A 25,884-nucleotide genomic window follows, 5' to 3' on the forward strand; every position below is an offset into this window, starting at 1 on the left:
TAGAGGATTTGTAGGAAGGTGTCCCCCTCATTTATGGGCCCTTACCTCGAATTCTCCACCATCAGCTCGGAGTTCAAGGGCCACTGAATCAATCAGCACAAGGGCAGCCAAGCAAGTCAAGTAGGACTGCTGTTAACTCCAAGTTTTGGGCAGCCGAGTCCCTAAAGTTTAGGAGGACTGTTGGGTCCTCAATTTGTATAAATAAGAAGGCTTAGGGCCTCATTTTGGTTAGCCAGTTAGTCATTTTGTTTTAGCCATTAGTTAGCTAGTTTGTAGTTCGATTTTTATGCAATAGATTAGCTTTGCTTTCAGCTCATGTTCAAGTTCTTCTTGTGGACAGTTTTGATGTAACTCTTCATTTCTTGATCAATAAAGATGAATCCAGCTTTGCACCAGCTCTAAATCTCTCTTAGGAGGCTGTAGCTCTTGGGGTTGGGCCCATCTCAAGCGCCCAATACCTCCTTTGATTATCTTTATGTGTTTTTGCTGCATTCTTAGAATAAAATCTGCTATTTGGATCTAACTCTTGTTGTGTTATTTAGTTTGTTTTTTTATGTGTAAAATAGCTTTTCATGCTCAGATTTAGTTGACAGGTTGTTAACAGAAAAAGCTTCAAGAAAAGGGCCATCAAACATCTGTGGTTTCACCTCTCCCTTAGTGGGATCAGGAGTTGTGACTAGGATGACTTTGCTGCCCACAAAAACACTGATTTTGCTTTGCCATGCAATCACTAGTGTTTGACTTTCATGTGTAGAAGTTGGTTACAAGTTCAAACTTTCATTTGCTTATTTGCATGAGTTAAAATACATGGTTTCATTGCAGGTCACACTTCTGTTCATTCTCTTTACTAACAGCTAGCAAATTAGGTCAACGTAACTAGGTCTTTGAATTTATAAGTTTTGTTGGTTCAGATTGGAAAAATGACTTGCAGAGCACCTGTACCACTCCTTCATCTGCTTATTCTCCATCAGCACCATCCACTCCACCCTCTACTTAGAACCCTTGCTTCACGTTTGCCATTCGCTCCCAAAACCCTAATTTTTGTGCAACATTCCTTCACTCTCCCTTGAACAAATTGAACCATCCTCGCCATTCCTTAGCTCCATCCATCAGTTCCTAGGCCACTTCAGACCGCTATCCTACCTCCATATCCACTCATGCATCTTCCCTCACTCACCCATGCTCCAAAATCCCATTTCAGAACATCCTGTAGAAATCTCTGAACATCCTGTAGAACCCCTGCAGACTTCCTGTAGAAACTCATAAACACAGTTTCGTGGCAGCCAAACTTTGTGAGACTCTCTGGAAGGGTGTTAGGGACCCCTTAGACCCTCTCTAAACCTTCCCAACCTTTCCAAGCATTTCTCCTCCTTGATCCACCTCTGCACAGTCAAAAATAGTTAGAAGCACATGCATGATCATTCTAATAACTTAGTCAAAAATACAAAAAGATGTTTTCTTCAGATAGTGATAACTTAGAAACATGCATTTTACCTTCCTAGAAGTAATGGCATCTCTTCTTGTAGTTTGCATTCTCATTTTTGCATCAGTAGGACTAGTTGGTAGAATTAGGGTTTGCTAGGGTTTGCGTTCCTTTTTGGCTTTCATTTTCTTTTCGCAATTAGATTAGCTTCCTTCGAGTTAGCTTTCATCCATCAATTAAAAAGCTTCTTCTAAGAGCTCATAGAAGTTGGCTTAAGCTCCTAGCGGACTTGTGCCAGCTGACCAAGTGACTGCTGCGGCAAGAGCTAGTACTTGTGCATACAGCACCGTCGCTTCCAAGTTTGTTACGAACTACCGGGTTGATAAAATTAAAGAAGGGAGTTCCAGGAGTTGTAGCATTATTGCTACAATACTGGGGCCCACTAGCTGGGAGGATGATGCTAGATTAGACAGTTAGGTTGTAATACTCCCTTCTTATTTAATAAAGTTCTTTGAGTTTTCCTCCATACAATCATGTATTTGTGAATGTTGTTATTTGTGAATGCCATTGTACGTTCATTGTATTTATGATTCTGCAATGCTTATGATATAATAGATCAAGATGCTTTGATCGTGTTTTGTTACATTATTTCTACAGGTACTCTCTAAGCGGCATAAGTAGGAGAGGAGTTGCAAGCTCTGTCAAGGGAGAGAAAGATCAAGCAAGGAGTTAAGTGGAAGATCCAGGTTGGTTCCTTTGCCTCTCTCTTATCTATCATACATAGAGGAAATTGCAAATTGCGTTGAATTGTTTGTTTCTAGGATAGTTGCCAATCCTAGAGGGCTAGTCGATCGAAAAGACACTAGTTTTCCCGGAAGCAAAATGGCGACTCCGTTGGGGATCGAATAGATGTTTGTTTTTTGTTTTTGTTTGTTTTATAAACTATAGACAGAGCTTGAAGTTAGCCAAATAGCCTTTGACCTTCTCTTGCTCTAGAATCACAAAGTAGATGAATGCTGCTTTAGTCAATCTTTGGTTTAGTTTATGAATTGAAAATCTGACTTACAAGCATTCTAGATGTGCTTTTTGTAGCTCAGTAACCTCTCAAGATCATTCCTCTGTACTTTTCTCTTTATTGTCCATAATAGCTCAACTTAACTCACTAAAATTAGTTGCAAATTTGAGCCAAAACCCATCTTAATTGCGCTCCCTGGCCCATCGCACTATCTATCACTATCAGCCAGTATGCATCGCATCTCCCAAGCCTGAAAAGTGCAATGCATCAATGTTTTTGTGTAGCATAGGTGTGATGACTGACTGAGCATATTTCTCTTCTAGAAAATTGGCATTTTTTGTCTTTGTTTTTAGCTCTGTTTAGTTGTTTTCACTACTTATGAACAATACCTCATTGCTGAAGCCTGTTTGCATTACATATTTCAGCCTCCATTGATTAGGATTAGTAAATGTTTTTATGCATTTGTCCATCATTTACAATCCTTTGTCGAAAAGCTGCTTAAATCGATCTGTCATTTTGGTGCAAAGTCTTGTAACTGTCATTTTGTGTCAAAAAGAGAAGTGTCATCAAGTCTTCCATCCCTAGATAGTTAATTCAACTTTTTGTCATATACTTGATTTTATTTGTTGATATTTGAAGTGTTGAAAGTATTTTATATTCGAAATTGAAAAGTTTCATTTAGTCTTCCTTTCTATTTTGAAAAAGAAGTTGTCGAAATGTCGCTTTGAGTAAAAATATTTCAGTTCTTTGCACTACTTAGTTTTATTTTTTGGCATTTTTCACATTAAGGGGGACGAAAAACAAATACATGCATTTGCATTTGCATTTATACTGTGTGTGAAAAATGATTTAGGAAAAGTGAATTTAGTGTGTGCTCTTTGCTCTTTGTTTAAAAAAAAATTAATTTTCTTTCCCTAGTAGCTAGGATTTTCATTGAACAAAATAAACAACGATTGTTTGTCATTGTAGATTGCATTTTAGGAATTTTAAATCTACATCATGTGGTGAACCATTGAAAGGAAAACTTTTAAACAAGATCAACTCTAAAATAAATTTCAATGAGCTTAACAACGCTTTGGAACCTAACGCAACACATCTGGAGGTCTAGGCTAGAGACCTGTTCCGGCATCGTAAAAACTAGTAACTATCGTTTTCATTGAAGGCTGGGTGATTCCTTCTCTTTGATACGAAAAGTGCTAGCATGGACATGTGCCCCCCATACCGTCGAGTATATATTGGGAGACCACAATAGGCTTATATCCTTTATCCATAAGAAGCTGTGTCTGTCGCCCTATCGATCGCAATGTACTAAACACAACATTTGGGAAGATTGACTGTTGTACATAAGTACTTGGTAATTTCTTTTTAATTTATCACCAAGGTGTATATTGCAGCTTTGTGATTGGTTTGGTAATACCTCTGTCTAGATTTCCAGAGTAGTCATTTTCGTTCTTTTTCGACTCCTTAACAGAAAAGGTTCATCTAAGCACTTGTCATTTCAGACTCATTAAAAATCGAAGGGGACTAGAGTCATCTTTATCTTTTTCTCAACTCTTAAAAATTGAAAAATCAAAGTTGTGTCAAAGTGTCATTAAAATTTATTAATTCAGAATAACATCCCTGTTCCTTTGTTGATATTAGGTTGAGATAATGGAGTCCACCAATCAAGCAATCCCTTTCGAGGGGAATCCTAGCCCTTTCTCCTCTTGGGGAAATATTGGTGCTCTGTATATGGCCACATTGTCCCTTCCAGGAATTACAATTGGCTTGCCAGTATGGCTATTCTCAACCTCTGCCATTCAGAATACTGTAATTCCTCAACAATTGAATCAACATCCAGTTGATACTGAAGTTGACCTTGCACCTTCTTCTTTGTTTGTTTCTCCCTCCCCTTCTTCCTCTTCGCTTGGTGAAAATAGTGATACTAGTAACCAAGTGGCTGAGAAGAAGAAGAAAGGGAAGGAGGAGAAGAAGAAGAAGTCCGTTAAGCAAGGGGGCAACCATGAATCATCTAGTGAAAACCTGCACATAAAATCTCCAAGATTTCCTAGGATAATTTGTAGAGGATACCACTTTCATCGAGATTCTCCAAGCATTCCTTGGATCTTGAGAGAACGTTCGCCCCATTTGCACCATCCAGTGTCATCAACCTCTGGTGATCATGCTGACAACACACCATCAACTAGTAATAGTGAAGTTCATGGACAGAAAGGAAAGGTTGAAATTCCATGTAAGTTATGTGAAGGGGACCATACCCTTCCCCATTGTCCTTTTTTGGATGAATCCAATGGAGTCTTGCATAACCGTCCTACTTCACTGCAACAACTTCCATTTGGATACAAGAAACTCTCCTCAAGTCCTTTACTAGTTGAAAATCCAATTGACATAACTCAACTGTTAGTTGAAACACCTCTCATTGAAAGTGAATCTTCTGAGTCCATACCGGACCAAAGTCAACAGGTCGAGATGGTAGTCAACCTAGTTTTACCTGCAGAAGATCATACCCTTCTAGAAGAGAGTGAGAACGATACCGTTCAAATTCTTTTTATCACTTCAGAGTCCAATGAACTTGGGGGCAATCCTCCCATTCCTTCACAACAAGAAGAGAATACCCCAGTTCTTGCTACGCAAGGAGTTAATTCAACCGTTTATTCGGTACCCCCTCCAAGCTATCTAGTCACTTCCTTCGATTGGAATCAACTAGCAAGATCCCGCCTTCCTTCTAATGTACCATTCCGGATCATAGTACAAGTTTACAAAATGATCGTGTCTAGCACTATCATAGATGAAGGAGCATCAGTGAGTATCCTTTGCTCAACTGCTTGGAAAGTGCTTGTTTCACCATCGCTTATGCTTGTTACACAAAATTTGTCAGGCTTTAACAAAGGAACCAGTCGACCGTTAGGGATCCTTCCTATGTTACTGATAACTTTGGGAAGGAAAACCATTCACTTGAACGTGATGGTAGTCCAAGGACTGTTAGATTAAAATATACTCCTTGGCCGTGACTATGTTTATAATATGGAAGCTATTGTTTGAACACTCTTTCGAGTGATGTGTTTCCTGCATGAAGGCAAAATTTTCACTGTTGACCAACTTTCGTTTCCCAGTTCAAGCATCACTCCAAGTCGATCATCATCCCTAAATGGTCCTTGTACATTAGCAATGTCTCTCGAACCTTCATTCCATCCACCTAATTACAGCGAGTAGTATGATGAATGTAACGAAGCTTAGGGGGCATGTATCCTTGTCTATTTTGATACAAAACCAGCTGTAAAGATAAGTTTCCTTGTAGGTTATGTGATTGGAGTGTCATCCCACACCATTCACCTTTTTCCACTATGTGGACGAAGCCATGGAAGTGTTTTATTACTATGTTTTCCAAGGAAGTGTTTTGTCTAATCGCTGACAAAAACCATCCTACTTAACCACAGTGATTTCCACATGGTTACTACGAGACTCTCCTTTTCATCATGCTGGGGTCATGCTAACCTTTTTCAATTTCATTTTCTAGCCTTTTAGTTTTTTTAGCTTTTTAGCTTTTTAACTTTTTAGCTTTTTAACTTCTTAGGTTAGGTGATTGGTCTAACACACCATTTACCTTTTTCCGAGCTACGGACAAAGCAAAGGAAGTGTTTTGTATAACCATTGAATAAACCATCCTACCTTAGCTCAGTAGTTCCTTAGCTTTTTAGTTTTTCTAGCTTTTTAGTATTTTCTAGCTTTTTTAGTTTTGTCGTTCCTAGCTTGCATAAAAAGAAAAACTAAAACATGAGAAATGTTATCGCATGGTTCAAGCTAGCTCAAAAATAAACCTACCACTAAGCATGATTCCCCATGGTTCAAGCTCGTTAAAAAATGAAGCTGCCTTCAGTAAATAACCTTCTTGATTGCCATGCCATCAGCGTTTTGAGCCTTGGTTATGTTCCTGCCATCACCTCCATCCTTTTGGCCGATCATACGTTTCCACTTGATTATTTACCATTTTGAGGAATAGCTGCAATGAGTGGTCCTGTTATCCAACCTCTTCACACCACCATGTTTTGAGAAGTTCCAAGCTTACCCGGAACTAGTTGCTACCCTAAACGCTACTCGTTCCTCAAAAAACGGGTCTCCTTTAAACTCTTTTAAGACACATTAAATATGAAAAGATTATCAAGCTATTGGCCTTTCCAGCTCGTTAAATTAATGGGAAGTGCCATCCCTCTTGTATATTTTAATATTTTTCAGACTTGAGGGATTTTCTCACGAAAAAGTTTGAGCACTTGTCTTTTTGGCTCACTAAAGTGATCGAAAAGTCATCCCTTTTGTATTATTTTATCCTTTTTCGGACTTAAGTGATTATACTATGAAAAAGAACTACTAGAGTTTCATTTTCATCCCTTTTCAAACTCTCTAAACATGAAAAGGACTGAGTTATCCTTATCGTTAAACTCGTTAAAACAATAGCGACAAACTTGTCCACCTAGACAAGAACGAGTTTCACTGTCGCTAAGCTCGCTAAAACATAGCGACAGGTTTGCCAGAAGGGAAAATTATAGAACAAGCATATGTTATCTTCCTCAAGCTTGACAAAAATAAAGAGGTACTAGTCAACAATGAATGGGGAAAAATTGAAGAAAAATTAAAGAATTTTTTGGTAGTAGGTCACTCTTGAACATGGCACTTTCACTCCATCACCGTGATTGAGTCGGGTTGGGTTATTCCATTCATTGGTCATTTCACCATTGGTGCTCCACACCATCCATATTTTGGGGTTAATGCTACCAATCCATCTCAGTGTTGCTGATATGTTCAAGAGAAGTCATTTAGTTGATAATTCGCCATCCACTGCAATACCTTCACCCTCCATTTTTCATGATTGCCATTCCTGAACCTTGTATCGTCAGATCATTTTCAACTCTAGAAAATAATTTTCTTCGTTTCATGTTGTAGATGTGGGATACATTAAGGCCCTCTTATGATGGGTCACTTCTTGTCGACATCAGCTCATTATCCAAGAAGTTGTCTTACAAACAACCCTTTCAATACTTTGAAGCTTGCATGCCTCAATGGCATTTTCACACTTCCGGCAATAGGTTGACATTAATGGCCTTCGACCGAAATATTTTGCGTGGTGTTCGACATCAGATCATACATTCACACCACGTGAATTGTATTGTAGTACCTTGAGGGTCATTATCATTATAGGTAATTCCTCTCCCGCTTGTTAACAGCTTACATTATTGGCTAGTAATCAGGCGATGTCTTTCCATTTTTGACTTCAGGACATCTTTTCACATGGATCGACTTGTACATCGGGCGAAGATTGAACGAGTTTGAAGACCCCAGATCTAGTTTCATACATCCGGTCTACGATATATTCAGGATATAGAGACATCAAATGTACACAGAAGTTGCACAAATGGTCATCCAAGCGAGGGATGATGACCCTACATATGAAGAATCACCAGTCTGCAACTGTAGACGATTATCTATTCTATGTACATGAAAATGAATTTATAAAGCTGAGCATGGGAATGCCCGCCTCATCTAGATCATGAAAAATAATATGATGATGATGTATTTTATTGTATCTTATATAGGTCACCTTCCAGTTCTAATACCTCGGATCCTCATGATAAAGCATTTCACCCAACATCAAATATTTACGACTTCATGCTTTAGGGGGAAACTGTTATAGACATATTTGGGAACTACAACCACAATCTTATATGTTGATAAACTAGGGCTCTTTAACCCCTAAAAGTGTTGTTTCATACCCTAAAGAATCATGTTCAACTGATTACATCATTCCCCAGAAGTTCCACCTGAAAAACCACTTAAAACTGGCCAAAACTGCACCATACTAACTGCTCCACTGTTAGGGTGTGATGCATATTGACTTCTACACGAACCAGGTGCGATGCATACCGAAGAGGCCTTCTGTGGGGTGAGATGAGTGAGAATGGACAAATGTCCAAGAAAGTTTACTAAGTGGATGCTCATGGAATCTTCTAGAAACTTCTTCTATGATACTTGCCTCTCTGAATTCACCCAAGGATGAGTAACAGATCCAAGAAATCTCCAAGTGGAACCAAGAACAACAAGTGGAATGACACTAATCAGAAACCCAAAGATGACTCACACCCTTGCAAACATCTATAAATGGATCCCTCATCTAACAGATCTGGAGGATGGAATTTGGAAATTTGCAAGGAAGTGTTGATAGTTTGTCTTTGAGAAAGAGCATTGTATTGTTTGGTGATCTTGCTTTTCATGAGGTGAAGAGGGATTTGATGCTGGGAGGGTGATGTTGGATTAGACAGCTAGGTTGTAATTCTCCCTTCTTATTTAATAAAGTTCTTTGAGTTTTCCTCCATACAATTGTGTATTTGTGAATGTCATTGTATGTTCATTGTATTTCTAATTTTGCAATGCTTATGATATAATAGATCAATATGCTTTGATGGTGTTTTGTTACCTTTTTTATACAAGTGCTCTCTAAGTGGGATAAGTAGGAGAGGAGTTGCAAGCTCTGTCAAGTGAGAGAGAGATCAAGCAAGGAGTTAAGCAGAAGATCCAAGTTGGTTCCTTTGCCTCTCTCTTACCTATCATACATAGAGGAAATCACAAATTTCTTTGAATTATTTGTTTCAAGGATAGTTGTCAATCCTAGAGGGCTAGTCGATTGAAAAGACACTAGTTTTCCCAGGAACACAAATATATCTCCTCCTTGAGATCTCCATGAGGAAATTCAATCTTCACATCCATGTGATGACCTTCCTGTTGTGGGGAAAAATGCCTATGCAGGACGATCCTATCCACCTAAGGTGTGACAGTGCCTTAGCAACAAACGAGTACAGCTATTCTGGTTTCTTCCTTTATGAAATGTGAAAGAAGAGAGATCAATAGACTTACCAGTGTCTTCGGTTTGTCCCTCGATCCGGTCTCTCTTCTCTTTGGGAGTTCACAACTACTTGCCTTCTTGCTTGTCCAGCTTCAACGGATTCCTGCAAGATCACAAGAGAACAGCTACTTGCGACAAGAGAAGAACACTACACAAAGACAGATATTCACTTTCATAACTAGTTTAGGATTAGAAATAAACTAAACATACTAATGCATTCATACATCAAAAATACATCAGCATATAGGAGAAACCAAGATAGCTTTATTGATGAATAACAAGGTTCAGGAAGAGATACAACCCAGAGGGCTCCAATCTAGCATCTCCTTCCCAGCAAATGGAATTCCTATCTTCACCCCCTTCAAAGCATTAAGCACCCAATAATTCCAATCTCAAACCAACAACAATTCTTTGCAATAATAAAATTCCAGCCTCTAGATCTCATGGAGGAGAGATCCATATATAGATGTTTGGAGAGAGGATGAGTCAGCTTGAGATCTGACTAGTGTCCTCTCTCTCTGTCAGTTCTTGAGTCCACTTGGAGGTTCTTGCTTCCACTTGGCGATTTGGAACCTCTTACTCATCACCAGTCGAATTCCCTGAGGCAAGTGTCATTTTGGAAGCTTCCTGGGTTTTGACACCTTGAGAAATGAGCCTGCCACATGTCCACTCTCGTTCAGCGCAGGTAGCCAGTGTTCCAGTTGACATTCAACGCAGGTAGCTAGTGTTGGCTTTGACATTCAACGCAAACAACTAGTGTAGCCACTGAAATGATCCTGAATTGACTTGTTTTTGAGCAGTTTCTGGTGGAGAACTTCTGTGTATTGCTGTGGTTTGTTAGCCTTGTTCCCCTAGGGGTAGGAACAACATGTTTAGGGACTTTGGATCCCTTAGATTATGGACATTTCATGCTCAATGCTGTAAGGCACAAAAATGTCTATAACAGTTGCCCCCTAAAGTATGAGGCTGTTTATCAGGTGAAATGCTTTATCAGGGGGATTCGAAGTTCATCCAATGCTGAGAGGAGACCTGTAATACAATACAATACAATACATTATTTTTCATACTGCTTTCATGATCTAGCTGAGGCGGGCATTCCCATGCTCAGCTTTATAAATTCATTTTTCTGTACATAGAACAGACAACCGTCTGATGGTAGACTGATAATTTTGATGAAATTATCATCCTTTGAGTAGGATGATTATCTGCTGCAATGATGTACATGTCAATGTCTTTATCTTTCCTGAATATATATCGCAGCCCGGATGGATGAAACTAGATCCGGGGTCTTCAAACTCGTTCGATCTTCACTCTAAGTACAAGTCGATCCATGTGAGAAATGTTCTGAAGTCGAACATGGAAAGACATCGCTTGATTACCGGTCAATGATGTAAACCGTTAACAAGTGCGAGAGGAATCACTGATAAGGATAATGACCCTCAAGGTACTGCAGTACAATTCACGTGGTGTGAATAAAGGACTTGGCATCGAACACCACGCAAAATCTTTCGGTCGAAGGTCATTGATGTATACCTATCGCCGGAAGTGAGAAACTTACCATTGAGGCATGCAAGCTTCAAAGTACTGAAGGGGTTGTTCCTAGATCAACTTCTTGGATAATGAGCTGATGTCGACAAGAAGTGATCCGTCAAAGGAGGGCCTTAATGAATCCCACATCAGTGACACGGAACGGAGCTAATGATTTTAATGGAGGTGAAAACGATCTGTGACATATGATTCAGGGTGGCGGTCATGAAAGGATGAAGGATAATGTATGGCAGTGGATGGGACACGGTTGACTTTTCTGAACAACTTCTCTTGAACATATGGCGACACTGATACGATGGATCGGTAGCATTACCCCAAATATGGATGGTATGACGAGACCATGGATGTGACCGGTGAATGAAACAACCCAACCCGATTGTGGTACGGAGGAAAAGTGTCATGTCCAAGAGCGACTTGCTACCATCAAAGTTTTCTTTAGTTTCTCCCAAATTTTCCCCAGTCATTGCTGACCAGTACCTCTTTATTTTTGTCAAGCTTGAGGAGGATAACATATGCTTGTTCTATAACCTGCCCTTCAGGCAAGCCCATCGCTATGTTTTAACGAGCCTAGCGATAGTGAAACTCGTTCTCGTCTAAAGACAAGTTTGTCGCTATTTAATGATTTTAACGAGTCTAACGATAAGGATAACTCGGTCCTTTTCATTTTTACAGAGTCTGAAAAGGTACATAAAGTCAACTCCAAAATTCCTTTTTCGTCATCTAATCCCTTAAGTCCGAAAAAGTATAAAACAATACAGAAGGGATGAGTTTTCGATACTTTTAACGAGCCGAATAAAACAAGCGCTCAATCTTTTTGTGCAATAATCCCTCAGGTCCAAAAAGATTAAAATCTAGAGGAGGGATATCTCTTCCTGTCCCTTTAACGAGCTGGAAGGCCAAGGACTCGGAAATCTTTTCATATTTTACGAGTCAGATGAAAAGAGCTTAAAGAAGACTCGTCTTTTGAGGAACGAGTGATAAACAGGGTTAGCAGCTGATTCCAGGTACAGGTTGGAATTTTCCAATCACGGCAGTGTCACAAGGATGGCTAGGTGAAATCACTCTTCGCAGCTGTTCCTAAAAATGGGTAAACAATCATATGGAGGTGAACGATCGACTAATGGAAAAGTGGAGGTGACGGTGCAAACACGACCAAGGCTTCAATGGCTAATGATATTACATTCACAGAGGTTATTTACCGGGATAGTTCATTTTTTAATGAGCTTAAACGCGGGTGGAAACATTTGCTCGATCTTATGTTTATTTTTTAACGAGCATGAACTATGTGCTAAAACTGCTCGGAACTTGCGTTTATTTTTTAACGAGCATGAACTTGGTGCTAAAACTGCTCGATTAACCCATTCATATGATAAGAATGTCTCATGTAAGATTCGATTTTTAATGGAGCTTGTGCCTTACCAAAGTTATGCCCCGCATCCTTTCTTTATGTAAGTTAGGAAACGGCTAACCCAAAAAATAGATAAATAACCGCTCTTTGCTTGCACTCCAAAAGGTTTGCATGCCCCCAGGTATAAAGTATGATTTCAAGGTTACCCCTCAATTTGCAGATAAAACATTTGTTTTACTGGGAGAGGCCTACCTCTTTCAAGCTACCCAAAGATTGTTCTGTTATTCTTTCAACAAAACACTTCTTCGGCGATGTCTACCGAGATAAACAAAGGTGAGTGACGAGACCCGCCCTCTCACATAAATTTGACAAGAGAATCCTATTCCAGAAAAACCCATCTTCCAACCACGGACGGGGTACGGACTAGTCATATTTTCTCGCGGAAACCTACCTTATTCCCAAAGTTTTCCTGCCGAAGCAGACCAGGATGCATGCCCCCTGGGTTCCGGTCATATCCTCCCGGATTACTCGCGCTCATCAGGAGGACGGACCATGGGTTGAGACATTTCTTGAGTGAATAGACCATTTAGGGATGGTAAATGACTATTTGCGATGCGTGATCCGGGAAACAAAAGTTTGTCCACGAGCTTGACCACTCTTCCTTCATGCGGAAAACACATTACTCTAAAGAGTGAGGAGACAATAGCTCCCATGCAATATATATAGTCTTGTCCAAGGAGTAGGTTATAATCCTAGGGTCCTTGAACGACCATCACGTTCATCTGAACGGTCTTCCCTTTCAATGTTATAGGCACATTGGGGAGGATCCCTAAAGGTCGACTGGTTCCTTTATCAAAAACTGATAGATTTCTCATTTCAGGTAAAAGCGCTGGCGAACCAAGCGCTTTCCAAGAAATAGAGGAAAGGATACTCACAGATGCCCCCTCATCAATGATAGTGCCAGCCATCACCATTATGTATATTTGAACGATAATTTTGAATGGTATGCTTGCTGGCAACTGGGGTCTGCCTAGTTGGTTCCAATCAAAGGACACAACCAGGTTGCTTGGTGGTGGGACTGAATAGATGGCCGGATATCTCTCTGACGAACTTCCTTCCTGCGATAAAGGAATGGGGGCATTGCCCCCTTGTTCATCAGAGTCAGTGTTAATGAAGAGAATTTGGATGGTGTCGTCTTCATTCTCCTCTGTGATGGTATCATTCGAAGATAGAGCCTCTGAAGGCAAAACCGGGTCAACTTCCGTCTCAACCTTTTGACTTTCGTCAGGCATGGATCCAGACAGTTCATCTTCAATGATAGGTGCTTCGGCTGACCACCTGGGCGGGCCAGCCGGGTTCTCAACTAGTGAAGGACTTGGCAAGAGTTTTTGATATCCAGGAGGAAGTTGCGCTCGTAAAATCGGGCGATCTTCCAGAACTCTTTTAGCCTCGTCTAAGAAGGGACAATGGTGGATGGCGTGGTCGCCTTCACACAGTTTGCAGGGAAATCTAGATTTCCCTCTCTGTCCTGGGACTTCACTTTCACTAGTTGACGGTGAGCAGTCAACATGGCTATCAGAGGTTGATGCTACCGAATTGTGCAAACGGGGAGACCAGTCCCTTAGTATCTGAGGGATGCAGGGACAATCTCTGTGGAAGTGGTCTCCCTTTCATATGGCACATGGCGATTTAGGCCTGGTCAGTGCTGTGTGTGGATTTTTGTCAGACGACACTTGTTTGCCCCCAGTCGCCTTTGGCTCCTTCTTCTTCTTCTATTTCTTCTTCTTTTCCTTCTTCTCCTTAGGAACCTGGTTTTTTGTTTTACCAGTTCCGTCAAGCGAAGAGGAAGGAGGAGAGGAAGATGAAGTAGAAGGCTGGTGGGCAACTCTGGTCTGGTCTAACTGTTGACTCGATTGTTCAGGAATGGTGGTGTTCTGAACGACATTGGTTGAAAAGAGCAAGACTGGCAGGCCAATTGTCAGTCGTGGAAGCGACAATGTGGCCATGTGGGGTGCACCAACATCTCCCCAAGAGGAGAAGGGACTAGGATTTCCCCCAAGGGGAATTCCTTGGTTGGTGTGCTCCATTTTTTTCAACCTAAAGATCAACACAGGAATAGGGGTGATTGTTCCGTTTAAAATAATTTTTAACGACGCTTTAGACACAACTTGCTTTTTCAATTTTAAAGAGTCGAGAAAAAGCTAAAGGTGACTCTAGTCTCCTTCGATGTTTTAACGAGCTCGAAGTGACAAACGTTCGGATGGAATTTTTCCGTTATAGAGTCTGAAAAAGGCCAAAACGAACTGCTCTGGAGTTCTAGGCAGAGGGTGTGCCAAACTTCTCGCAAAACCGCAGAATACTTTTTAGGGTACGGGCGGTCGATCTTCCTGAATGTTGTGTTCGGTGCATTGCGATCAGTAGGGCGGCCGACACGGCTTCCTAAGGATAAAGGTTTTATGCCTATAGGGGTCTCCCAATATATACGCGACGGTACGTGGGAGCACAATCCGTACTGGCGCTATCGTCCCTCAGGAGCAATCACCCACCATCCACGAGATCGACAGTCACCAGGCTTAACGACGCCGGAACACGTCTCTAGCCTAGACCTCTATGTTGTGCGTTATGTTGCAAAGCGTTGTTAAGTTCATTCAATTTATTTTAGGTTGATCTTTTTAGAAGTTTGCCTTTCAAGGTTCACCATGAGATGTATGATACAATTCCTAAATGCAGTCTAAAGATGATAAGCAAGCTTTATATCTTTTCAACTTTGAAAATCCTAGCTACTAAGGGAAAAGAAAGACACCATCTTTTCTCAAAGAGCAATCAGCACACTCTAATGCACTTTTCCTAAATATAACATGCAAACTATCAAAATGCAAATGCACAATGCAGGTGTTTGTTTTCCGCTTTCTTAGTATTGATGCCTACAAAGAAAGCTTTTTGTACAACTTTGAATTTGCTTTTAAATGACAAATACAAACAAGTTTACTTTTTCGAAATCAGAGAAGATAGAAGAGATTAAACACTTAACGATTTTCGAAATGAATACTTGTTTCGACACTTAAAAGAGACAAACTCAAACCAATAAGCAAGAGTAAATGTATAATCAATCTGCAAACAGTCAATGAACTCTCTTATAAGATCACAATCAACAGATCTGAATCAAGGGCTACAGGATGACTATCTCACTCATGCAAAGGAAAACTGTAAATGACGCCTCAAACACATAAAAACACTCACAGTCTTTTGTACAAAAGGAGGCGGAATCTAAGCAGAGAAAAGGAGTTATCAGACTGGTACCTATGCTGGTTACAGGCTGCAAAAATCAGAGATCAAAACAAGGCAAAACAGAGCAGAGAACCCCAGCTGCACAAGGGCAAACTGGTTCAGCGCAACCTCAACACAGGGGTTTCGACATTCAGCGCAGGTAGCCTTCACGGGACCTGCGTTGAAATGCAGAATCCCTTCACTGGGTCTGCGCTGAAGGAGAAACTCTCGTTTCCCTCAGGTTCTGGGTCACAGATTGCTATTTAATTCACTGTTTTAGGCCAAATAAAAGCAACAAGCAAGGTACAATCAAAGGGATGCTTTGAGGGGTTACTAAGATCTATCACAAGGATCATCAAATCATTTGTGAGTCCATTGTTCAGATCATAGACAAGTCCAGTAACTGGATCAAAGCAGCAACTGTCTACTTTGCATCCGGGAAAGATGCAGTTCGATTGTTGCTGTCAAGTCTATGAAACAAACAATGACAGAAACACAAATAAAATGACTAAACAGATCTCCCCAGTGGAGTTGCCAATTTGTTGTGGGGAAAAATGCCTATGCAGGACGATCCTATCCAACTAAGGTGTGACAGTGCCTTAGCAACAAACGAGTACAGCTATTCTGGTTTCTTCCTTTATGAAATGTGAAAGAAGAGAGATCAATAGACTTACCGGTGTCTTCCGTTTGTCCCTCGATCCGGTCTCTCTTCTCTTTGGGAGTTCACAGCTACTTGCCTTCTTGCTTGTCCAGCTTCAACGGGTTCCTGCAAGATCACAAGAGAACAGCTACTTGCGACAAGAGAACAGCTACTTGCGACAAGAGAAGAACACTACACAAAGACAGATATTCACTTTCATAACTAGTTTAGGATTAGAAATAAACTAAACATACTAATGCATTCATACATCAAAAATAGATCAGCATATAGGAGAAACCAAGATAGCTTTATTGATGAATAACAAGGTTCAGGAAGAGATACAACCCAGAGGGCTCCAATCCAGCATCTCCTTCCCAGCAAATGGAATTCCTATCTTCACCCCCTTCAAAGCATTAAGCACCCAATAATTCCAATCTCAAACCAACAACAATTATTTGCAATAATAAAATTCTAGCCTCTAGATCTCATGGAGGAGAGATCCATATATAGATGTTTGGAGAGAGGATGAGTCAGCTTGAGATCTGACTAGTGTCCTCTCTCTCTGTCAGTTCTTGAGTCCACTTGGAGGTTCTTGCTTCCACTTGGCGATTTGGAACCTCTTACTCATCACCAGTCGAATTCCCTGAGGCAAGTGTCATTTTGGAAGCTTCCTGGGTTTTGACACCTTGAGAAATGAGCCTGCCACATGTCCACTCTCGTTCAGCGCAGGTAGCCAGTGTTCCAGTTGACATTCAACGCAGGTAGCTAGTGTTGGCTTTGACATTCAGCGCAAACAGCTAGTGTAGCCACTGAAATGATCCTGAATTGACTTGTTTTTGAGCAGTTTCTGGTGGAGAACTTCTGTGTATTGCTGTGGTTTGTTAGCCTTGTTCCCCTAGGGGTAGGAACAACATGTTTAGGGACTTTGGATCCCTTAGATTATGGACATTTCATGCTCAATGTTGTAAGGCACAAAAATGTCTATAACACGTCCCATCTACGAGAAGGAGAAAGGCTAAAACTAGTCAAATGGAGTCCATTTTTGGAACAGGTGAAAATGTCTCTATGTAGTCTATGCCATGTACCTGTGAGTACCCTTTTGTAACAAGCCAATATTTGTACTTGTTGATCTCACCATCTGCAACAATATTTTTTTTGATAGATCCATCGACATCAAGCAAGCTTTCTTCATTTCAGAAGTGAACCAAGTCCCATGTGTTGTTTTCCATGAGAGCAGAGTACTCTTCATCCATGGTAGCCTCCCAGAGAGGGTTTCTAGCAGCCTCAGAGTGTCACTATGGATCTGAACCAAGTGTCATCTAGAAATTTTTGGGAAGCAATGGTTCGGTGGTAGGAAGGGCTTGAGGAGCCTAAAAAAATTGTGATCTAGTCCTTCTCGCATCTGAAGGATCATCGACTAGTTCACACGTATCTTGTAGGGATTTCTCTGCCCAAATTGGCAAATGAGTCAGAGCATCCATGACCTGCTATTCATCCTCTAAATCGGACCCAAGAAGCTTCTTTGATGGCTTATCTGAAGTGCTCGAATAGGATTCAGACTCCTCCTCATTAGTGGCAACAAGCGTTTCCTCGGCAGGGTCTGCTGAATAATCATGCAATGATTCTTCTTCAAACTTCACACTTCAAGCTACAAGGAACTTTACACTATGATATTCGAGCAATCTATATCCTTTGACACTATCAAGATATCCAACAAAGATACATTCAACACTTTGAGGCTCCAAAGCCTTCCTCTTATCTATCAGAATGTGAACCCATGCTTGTGAACCAAAAATGCGAAAGTGGGACACTTTTTGTTTCTTGCTGGCCCAACATTCAAATGGAGTGGTGTCTTTGAGTGCTTTGTGAGGAATGTGGATTTGTATGTATGCTACATAATTAATAGCTTCAGCCCATAGCTTAGGAGCTAATGATTTGGATTGTAGCATACAATTGGTCATCTCTTTTAACGACCAGTTTTTCCTCTCCGTGACACCATTCTATTATGGTGTATATGGCACTGTGTGTTGTAGTTGTATACCTGAATCAATACAAAGTTGTTGCACATATTTGCTGACATACTCCCCCCCATTCTTAGTATGGAGTATCTTAATATTACACCCAAAATCATTCTCAGCAAGTGCTTTAAATTCTATAAGGCATTCAAATACTGCTGATTTTAATTTCAAAAAAAATACCCAAGTAAAGCAAGAGAAATCATCTATGAAGATGATTACATGTCGTGCCTTACTAATTGAAGGCTACAGGAATGGGCCTGTGATGTCACTATGAATCATCCCAAGAGGTGAAGAAGCTATCTATGCCTTCCCTTTTTCAAACATTTTCTCCAGATGATTGCCAAGAATGCACATACAACGCTTGTGAATTTAATAGCTGGAAATCCTTCTACCATGTTTTCCTTGGTGAGTTGATGCAAGTACCTTTAGTTTATATGGGAAAATATTTCATGCCATAACCTACTGATATCATTATATTGTGATAGAAATAAAGTGCTAATATTTTTAGGAACAAGGTGGGAGAAGAAATACAAACAAGAACCGTGATCTGCAATTCCATGTGCAAGCTATGAGCCCGTGGAAATGTCAGTAATCACTACGGAGTCCGGAGTGAACTCCACCTTCCTTCTAGAGCCAGAATGAGTGATCTGATATATCAAGAGAAGATTTGCGGACAGATAAGGAACTTGAAGCACATTTTTGAATCAGCCCCCTTCAAGGTCTACAATTCCTTCTTCGCACACCTTTGTGGGTGTGGCATCTCCCAAGTAAATTCAGGATTCGGTGCTTTCCTCGATGGAGGAAATTCATCTTTTGATGCAGCCATATGGTTAGAAGCACTTGAATCAAGTATCGAAGCTGATGGAGTGGATGGAAATCCATTAAAGCATGACCATCTTGTGCTCTCCCTCTCCCATCTCCCATTCTATTATCATCCTTCTTCTTTGCATTCTAAGGCACGGTGAGATTGTGCTGTTGTAATTGATTAGCCATATCATCGATTGTTTTCCTCATGAAATTTTATTTGGGATGAAAACCTTTGGAACAGTAGCTGCAAAGTGTTATTTCCTTCTTCTTCTTACCCTTAGGCAAATAATATCTCTTTGAATATTGTACGGGTCTCTCCTTCTTCCATTCATTAAAATTACCCTTCCCTTTTTTCTTTTCTCTTCCACTGCTCTTTGGAGCATTAGTAGCCGCAAGTGCTTGGTTCTTTCAATGCTTGATGGTAACCATTTGGACTAAATTAACTTGATCTTGAGTCAATGCTACAATGAATTCATTCAATGGAGGCATTTTCCATTTTTCTTAAATCAATTTAGATGCCTAAAAAGATGATACAAATACGGAATATTCAGGGCCTAATTTCAAGAGAATCGAAAAAGTGAGTTGATCTTCCTCTTTCTTGACTCCACATGCATCAAGTTCAATGAGGAGGGATTTAAACTTGGTGAATTATTCTTGCAGGTTTCTGAAATGATTTGGACTGAGGGATATGAATTCATTTTCCAGTTTATGCACTCTCATTTCATCCTGCTTGCCGAACAGTCCTTCTAATGTGGTCCAGACTGCATCGGGAGTGGTGGCTCTGCTGACATGAAAGAGGAGTTCTCTAGAAAATGATAGTCATATTATCCCAATTTCTTCATCTAATTTATTGAAAGACTTTATCTTCTTCACTGCAGATTTCAATTCAGTCTTTCTTCCCATTGTTAGCCTGTAAAGTCCTTTGCTTCAGAGGAATAGAGTGATCTTGTCTTCCATTCAAAGTAATTGAAAGGATTTAGAACAAGTTTCGTGGGCTAAGAGAGATGATCCATTGCTTCTTTTTTCACCTCCTGATGATCTATACCTGCAAATAAAACCCTGTACAATCCACTAGATTCGAACTAGCTCTGATACCATCTAGAATTTCTCCAAAAACTCCAATAGATATAGAATTCTAGTTAAATTAAACACAAGTAATTTGTTGATATTCAAGAGAGGAGAGAAAGAATTTTCTCCATAAAATCAATGTATTAATTTATGAAAAATATAAATACATGAGCAACCAAACCTCTAATCCCAAAGGGAGGTGGTTATATAGAAATTGTTGAATCTAGAAAACTAGAAAAAAACTAGTAAAAACTAGAAAAGGATAAGAAAAGCTAAAGGGAGGCATAAAATAGCAACAATGACTCAAGACAACCTATTCCAACTATAACCACAAGGAAATCATGAGGAGGGTTGCATTTCCCAAGGAAGGAAACTTTAAAACATGCTAAAATGGTCTGAGGGACCAAATCCCTTGATTTAAGGGGCAACCTTTATGTGGGGCACCAATCCTCAAATAACTCAAGTGGATGAGTTATGGTTAGGCGTGAACACGCTTAGATGTCTAAATGGTTTAGGAAAGTAGTTGGATGAAAATTTCCATAATATTAAGCCTTTAAAGGCAAAAAACAAAGGAAAGTTGGTCCACCAAGCTAGTTTACCAAAAACCATGTGTGAACATGATTTTTAGTGCATGTGACTAAGTCAAGGATACTTAGGCTAAAAAATAACTGTAGATGTTAGGATTATATTCCAACAATTGGAATCTTTATTGCTATGGCTGCTGAATTGAGTCCTGCCAAAAACTGTTGAAATCATGTAGTCTTCATGCATTCCCACTTAGTGGCATAATTCTTATCTATGTGAATAGATGTGTCAATGTCCAACATAGAAAAGAAATTGTTGGACTACTATCCATTAATGAATTCCATTAACCAACATTAGAATACTCAACATTGATGTCAATGAGAGTCAAGATGCCTAAGTACATCTTACTAGGTACGAATAGATGTGTCATAGTTAGGTCACCTAGAAGATCGGACAAACAGGGGACATTCATGTATTCCAAATGTTTATTGGAGAGAGTGCTTGCCATTAAACCATGCAATCCTCAAGGTACTTGAAATGTCTCTACTCTTGATCCCAGATGAGGTGTTAGAATCGATGGGTCAATACATGTTAGAAGAGAGGCCTTAATGAATCCTCCATCATCTAATGTGAGTATGAAATAATAATTTGAAAGACCATAGATGAAATATTTTCATTGAAGCAAGGTTTATTTGAGAGGAAGGAAAATGAAAATGGGGTGACTCATCGTTATAAGGATGGTTAATGACTTTATTTTTGGGTCAAGGGTGATTGAAAATGAGGCAGGAAAGTATGAGTATTGCAAAGGGAAATGAGTTTTTGGTAATAGGGAGATGGAAATTTATGGATCGACTATAGGGTTAGAATGAGTAGCAATGTTAAAATTGGTATCTATTTAGTAGAAATGGTGTAATGGATATGATTTAACATGGAATGATCATGCTCTTCTGGAAGAAACTTGTTCTTTAAAAGGCACTTGTGCATATAGTGATCTTCCTTGATCGTCCAGGAACTCGCAAAAACTCAACAATTTCTACAATAAAATTTAAGAATATCGAGAGAGAGATGATTAGTCTTGCTTCATATGATATATACACAAAAATAAACTCAAAAATAGTTAAAATAGAACAAATTCAAGGAAGAAAAATTAAATGCACTTTTACGTGTTTGGAAAGCAATACCTTGAATCACTTATTAGTGTTTTGTTGGTAACTTATTCATTGTGTTTGTAACCAATTTTGAGCTTTAGACCTCTTCTCCACACACTTAAGACATGTTGACGATGCTAGACCCACCAACATGTCAAGGGGATCTCCCCGGTAAGAAGTCCCAATTAGACCTCAGACCATTTGGTGTGGGAGTCTCAGCAGTGGGTCGTAAGCTAATGCCTTGACTGCAGTGTCACACAGAGGCAAGTAGAATGAATCTGTTAGCAGTAAGGGTGTGACTAATGTACTGAGTCAAGGAAGGTGTATGAGAGGTTCCAACAATTTGAAATGGGAAGGAGGTGAAGGTGATTTCCAGGTTGAAAGGGATCAGTCCCAACTCAGCTAGGAAAACACAACACAAAGGACATGCACAACTTCCAATGGAGAAATCCACTAAGATGCGGTAGTCCCATCATAAAAGTTAAGATAACATGTACACCACTCACTAATCAGTCCAAGATGAGTGTGATGGTTGTTATAGCAAGCTTCAAGTGAAAGGTTTGTTTGATGTCCGACAGAGTAGTTGAAATGGACGGTGATAACATTAAGAACATATGCAACACATTAACAACAAGATTCATATAATTACATGTGAATTAGTTGATACAAAATTACATAAGTTAAAAAACACATATCATTAAAGAATCCAGAGAATTCCAACTCCAATAACAACATATGCGTGAAAATGTGTTGGCTCTTTTTATATAAAGAAGTGTAAGTTACAATCATACAATACATCCATGTAAACCTGCTCACCCTAACAATGGAACATTATAGCCACATCCTCCTACTCCTCCAAAGATATATACTAGCTTTATGCAGTGGAGAAGCCAAGGCACATTACAATATTGTCCATTCATTCTTCAAAATAGTCTTAGTAGAAGCTTGGCTAAACAAAAGCCTTTACAATGAGTTATGAGGGACTATTTATAGCAAAGGGTGGGGTGACCATTGACATTCCTCTTTATGACCATTCATCTACCCTCATGACTCTTCACCTACTTTGTGACTGTTATATCCACTCTTGACACTTGAATTACACTTGACATGACTAAACAATACAATGCACATGTACCCATGTGAACAATGGCTTGGACAAGCCAAACTAGACATCATTCGAAATTAAACAACCATAGAAGTCCAACTTCTTGATATCCTCATGCTGATCAATAGTGACATATTCATATTAAGATTGGTAGTACTTGAGACTATCTCTGTGTTTTGATGTGACATGCATTTGAAACCTAAACCTTGCCTCCATAGCATCTGGGTACACTACTCAGGCTCCGCTGCCTAACTCATTTGTGAGCATGCGTATCATTGTCTTTAGTTTGGCCGGACCAGAAACGTACCTGCGCATGATGTCTACACTGATAGGAAAGTTTGGGTTGGCAGTGGTGTGCATCATCTCATCGAAGTACGAGTCAAGCTCCAGTTGGACCTAGTTCTTAGTCTTCGCTTGAGTGAGGGTCCCAAGTGATGGGATCACATGAGTGTGCACTATAGACTCAATGCTTTTGAATACTAACGCATGGGAAGCTTGTACATTACTGATGAGTTGTGGTACATCTTCATAGTTCTGGATCTGACTTCAGATATGTGCTTGTAGCTTGACTGCATTAGCCTTCATCATATTTGGCAACTGAAGCAAGGCTCCCTTGTACTTCATTGTCCATGCTCACATGTTATCAATGACAGTATGTATGTTATTCAAGATGCATACTGTTCTTGCACATCGTTGCTACCCTCCATAGAGATGAGCGACTGCTTGATGTGCAGTACCAAACTTGGAGTACAATGCTCACATAACTATGTCCAGGGACGACACTTCATCTAGTATTGCCTTCTTCAGTTCATCTTGGGTGAACATTCTCACCAAGTCCCCTCCCTCCATGGCCACCCATAGTTCCTTCACCATTCGCTCATTCTCAGCTATGAGGAAATGAACACTTGAGCTATTGGCTTTGGCATACACTCTAGTTTCATTGCCCAAAGCAGTTGGGTCCTGGTGCACATCTGTCTCAATCACTTGTTCTTCAACTTTCTTAGGGGATGTTTGGTCCTACGGAGTCGGCACTCTATGAGATTACCCGACTCTGTTTTGAGATTCGTCAAAGGAGACATTGTGCATCTCTACTTCCGGTATACCACCAAGGATCTCAGTGCCTCCTTGGTCATCCTAGACTTGCTTATCATATGGATGCATTGAAGCAGGTGAGTCGACCTATCTTTTGTGAGGCATGAGGTCAGTGTCCTATTCCAACTCCTGCTACTCCATGTCTACATCCAACAGTTCAAGAACCTATCCTATCTGATGAGAAAAGTCTTGCCCCAGCGAGGGTTCACCCTATTCACTTGATGCGAGTTGTTCAAAAGAAACTACTACTTGTACAAGCACTGCCTCATCTGTCTACCCGTGGTGCGCCCCCTGCTAAATCTGCTACTGTTACGCTTCCTTCTCGTGTTGGTGCAACTCTTATTCTTTCCATAGTTGTTCTTTCCGTAGTTTCGCCCTCAGCTCATGAAACTCCTTGTCTGCTTCATCCATTCTCTTCTTATCCCTCTTCCTTCACACAATTATCTTGTCATGCTACTACCTCTTCTGTTGAATAGCCATAACTACTTTCTCTAAAAGTGGATATGCTCAAAACTTGCAGCTTTGTTCCTCCTCCATGCAGTCAACAATATTTCTCTTCCCTTTTTCATGCATATGTATGTTTGGCTCAATTGCCTATGCTATTGTTGCTACTATTGTTATTGTTGGTGTTCTTTGTGGTGCTACTTCATGCTACTTTGCTAACCACTCTACGGTGAAACTGACCTATTCATTGGGTCTAGAGTAATTGTAGCAATACCTCCACGAGTCTTCCTTAGCCCAATGAAATGCCCCATGGATCAAATTGAACTGAAATCTAATGCAGTAATCCTTAATAATGCAGTGTGGGTCATACGGGTTGAAGCTTCAAAGGTCAAATGGGTACTGCCTCATTTTTTCAACTTCAACATCTGCTTGCTTGATGCTGTGGATCTCTATTAACCCAATCCTCAAGCAAAGAGTGGGCCAAGGTGCCTTCTTCTTCCACTCCAGCCTAGCTTTCAATCCTGTTGAGATATGATACACTACTTCCTACATGACATGCATGTCCAAAGAAAACTTTGGCAGAACATGCGAAGGCTTCTCCGAATTGAACACTAGGATGAACATGTCGGACAGTGATGCATACAATTTGCAATGCCTAACAATGCCTTCATCGCTTCCTCTGGAATTTAGTGCAGATCCTGTTCATATATCAACCTATACATTGTGGTGACAAGATGGTCGAATAGCCATATGACTACTCCTCTGAAACTGCATTTAGAGAATAACTTGAAATACGTGTTAACAACAGTCTCCACCCGTGAGCATGCCCACTCTAATCCCAAGAACTCATGTCGGGCACAGATTGCATCCAGAATGTAGGAAAACATGTAAATTTCTTCATTCATGCCTTCAGGCAATTTTTGAGCATTCGTGACTTGCTCCTTCAGTTGATGAGCTAGTATGCTAGACCAGTTGCATGGTCTTCCTTCTCTAGTGAGTTGGTCGAGAGTGACCACCCAACTCTGAGAAAAGGCCTTAGTGATTGCTTGGACACTTAGTCGACATGTGATTATGACAAAGTATTGGTATGCCTTCTTCAATATCTTTGTCTTATAGATCCGATTGGGTGTCATCCTAAAACGAGTTAGCTCCTTTACCCGATCCTTTATCCAATCCTTTAGAATGTCTCTAGAGTGGCCTCTATTATTGGGAAAGCTGAATGGAAGAATTATGATAGTCATGCGCTCATCCATCTAATACATCTCATCATAATCTCATGTCGAGATGTTTACAAGCTTCCTCCCATTGAAACTGCTTAAGGTCATCATCTCGGGGTTAGTGCGAGAGGTGATCCAATGAATCATGTACACGCATGGGAACGTGGGGTATCTACATGAAATTTGGTACAATATGGAATTATGAACATTCATGCAGACCTGATGGTCTTCAAGGTCTTCCCAAAAAGTACTCGCAAATGTTTCATTCACCTCTTGCCATTTCAGCGTTATGTCCTTGTCTAGATACAACTTCATATCTTCATAGATTGG

The sequence above is a fragment of the Pinus tabuliformis genome, chromosome 1_1, assembly GCF_031772625.1.
Source record: "Pinus tabuliformis cultivar Carrire ecotype Pingquan chromosome 1_1, CPIR1, whole genome shotgun sequence".
Taxonomy (NCBI): Eukaryota; Viridiplantae; Streptophyta; class Pinopsida; order Pinales; family Pinaceae; genus Pinus; species Pinus tabuliformis.